At 33.3% G+C, this 3,086-nt stretch overlaps 1 non-coding gene across 1 annotated transcript; it reads left to right on the top strand.

The window, feature by feature from the left end:
• The first annotated feature begins 418 nt into the window (after positions 1-418).
• On the top strand, positions 419-526 carry LOC112745111 (small nucleolar RNA R71). Its single transcript, XR_003173056.1, has one exon. It is a non-coding gene; the product is annotated as a small nucleolar RNA R71 (small nucleolar RNA).
• The last annotated feature ends 2,560 nt before the right edge of the window (positions 527-3,086 follow it).

The raw sequence follows: 3,086 nt of genomic DNA, 5'->3' as shown, positions 1-3,086 counted from the left end.
ATGAGTTATAGGTGTTTCCATAAGGTTCACCTAAGTAATTCACCTCTGCTATTGCAGGGTTCTCAGGATCATAAGCTTCTTCTTCATAAGAAGCCTCTTGAGTACTGTTGGATGCAGCTTGCACTCCATTCAGACTCTGAGAGATCATATTGACTTGCTGAGTTAATATTTTATTCTGAGCCAATATGGCATTCAGAGTATCAATTTCAAGAACTCCCTTCTTCATAGGCGTCCCATTATTCACAGGATTCCTTTCAGAAGTGTACATGAACTGGTTATTTGTAACCATGTCAATGAGTTCTTGAGCTTCTGCAGGCATTTTCTTTAGGTGAATGGATCCACCTGCAGAGGTATCCAATGACATCTTAGATAACTCAGACAGACCATCATAGAATATATCCAAGATGGTCCATTCTGAAAGCATGTCAGAAGGACACTTTTTGGTCAGTCCTTTGTATCTCTCCCAAGCTTCATAGAGGGATTCACCTTCTTTCTATCTGAAGGTTTGAACATCCACTCTAAGCTTGCTCAGTTATTGAGGAGGAAAGAACTTGGCTAGGAAAGCCTTGACCAGCTTATCCCAAGAGTTCAGGCTATCCTTAGGTTGAGAGTCCAACCATACTCGAGCTCTATCTCTTACAGCGAAAGGGAAAAGCATGAGCCTATAGACTTCAGGATCAACTCCATTAGTCTTAACAGTATCACATATCTGCAAGAATTCAGTTAAGAACTGAAAAGGATCTTCAGATGGAAGTCCATGAAACTTGCAGTTCTGTTGCATCAGAGAAACTAATTGAGGTTTCAGCTCAAAGTTGTTTGCTCCAATGGCAGGAATGGAGATGCTTCTTCCATGTAAATTGGAATTTGGTGCAGTAAAGTCACCAAGCAATTAGTTTTTGAAAAGAAATTAGTTAATTAAAAAGAAATTTTTGAAAAAAAAAGGGAGGATATTTTCGAAAATTAGAGAGAGAGAGAGTTAGTTAGGTAATTTTGAAAAAGATGAGAAGCAAACAAAAAGTTAGTTAGTTAGTTGAAACAAATTTTGAAAATCAATTTTGAAGAGATAAGAAGATAGGAAGTTAGAGAAGATATTTTGAAATCAATTTTTTTGAAAAAAATAAGATAGGAAGATATTTTTGAAAAGATATGATAGAAATTAGTTTTGAAAAAGATTTGATTTTTGAAATCACAATTAATGACTTGATTCACAAGAAATCACAATATATGATTCTAGAACTCAAAGTTTGAATCTTTCTTAACAAGTAAGTAACAAACTTGAAATTTTTTTGAATCAAACATTAATTGGTGATGTTATTTTCGAAAATTATGTGATAAAGATAAGAAAAACATTTTTGAAAAACATTTTTATAATTTTCGAAAATAACTAAGAAAAATGAGAAAGATTTGATTTTTGAAAAAGATTTTGAAAAAGATAAGATTTTTAAATTGAAAATTTGATTTGACTCATAAAAACAACTAGATTTTAAAAATTTTTGAAAAAGTCAAATCTAATTTTTGAAATTATGAGAGAAAAGAGGGAAAGATATATTTTTTTTTTATTTTTGAATTTTTATGATGAGAGAGAAAAACACTAAAAAGATGCAATGCATGAAATTTTTAGATCAAAACATGTGATGCATGCAAGAATGCTATGAATGTCAAGATGAACACTAAGAACACTATGAAGATCATGATGAACATCAAGAACATATTTTTGAATTTTTTTTTTTTTTGCAAAGAAAACATGCAAGACACCAAACTTAGAATTCTTTAATGCTTAGACATAAAGAATTCAGGAATGCATATGAAAAACAAGAAAAGACACAAAACATGCAAATGCAAAGATCAAACAAGAAGACTTACCAAGAACAACTTAAAGATCATAAAGAACACTATGAATGCATGAATTTTCGAAAAATGCAAGATGCCCATGCAATTGACACCAAACTTATAACATGACTCAAGACTCAAACAAGAAACACAAAAATATCTTTGATTTTTATGATTTTCTAAATTTTTTTGTATTTTTTTTCGAAAATTTTTGTTAAAAATAAAAATAAGGATTCCAAAATTTTTTATATGAATTCCAGGAATCTTGCATTCTTAGTCTAAAGCTTCAGTCCAGGAATTAGACATCGCTCACTAGCCAGCCAAGCTTTCAAAGAAAGCTCTAGTTCAAAACACTAGACATGGCCAATGGCCAGCCAAGCTTCAGCATGTAAATCAGGAACAGTAGCAGGTGGATTAGCAACAACTAGCTTGAACTTGATAACAAATTGCAAGCCTCAGTCCAAATAAATTTAGACATGGCTTTACAGCCAGCCAGGCTTCACATGCTTCATGAGACACTAGAATTCATTCTTAAAAATTTTGAATAAAATTTTTGAAAACATTTTTATTTTTTCGAAAATAGATGAGAAAATTTTTGAAAGATTTATTTGAAAAATTTTTTTTTTGAAAATAAAATAAAAAGAAAATTACCTAATCTGAGCAAGAAGATGAACCGTTAGTTGTCCAAACTCGAACAATCCCCGGCAACGGCGCCAAAAACTTGGTGCGCAGAAATTGTGATTACACTTTGATTATGTAAAATTCATCGCTCTTTCTTTCCCTGGTAATGGCGCCAAAAATATGATGCCAATACCATGGTTCACAACTTCGCACAACTAACCAGCAAGTGCACTGGGTCGTCCAAGTAATACCTTACGTGAGTAAGGGTCGAATCCCACGGAGATTGTTGGTATGAAGCAAGCTATGGTCACCTTGTAAATCTCAGTCAGGTAGGGTTAAATGTGATTGGATTAGATAATTAAAAGATAAATAATAAAGGATAGAAATACTTATGTAATTCATTGGTGAGAATTTCAGATAAGCGAATAGAGATGCTTTTCGTTCCTCTGAACCTTTGCTTTCCTGCTGCCTTCATCCAATCAATCTTACTCCTTTCCATGGCTGGCTTTATGTGATACATCACCATTTTCAATGGCTACTTTCGGTCTTCTCTCGGGAAAATGATCCAAATGCCCTGTCACGGCACGGCTAATCGTCTGGAGGCATCACCCTTGTCAATGGTTTCACCTTATCCT

This window comes from Arachis hypogaea, chromosome 14 (genome assembly GCF_003086295.3).
Source record: "Arachis hypogaea cultivar Tifrunner chromosome 14, arahy.Tifrunner.gnm2.J5K5, whole genome shotgun sequence".
Lineage (NCBI taxonomy): Eukaryota > Viridiplantae > Streptophyta > Magnoliopsida > Fabales > Fabaceae > Arachis > Arachis hypogaea.
The sequence above is the reverse complement of the archived record's forward strand: the minus strand, read 5'-3'. Positions and strand labels throughout refer to the sequence as shown.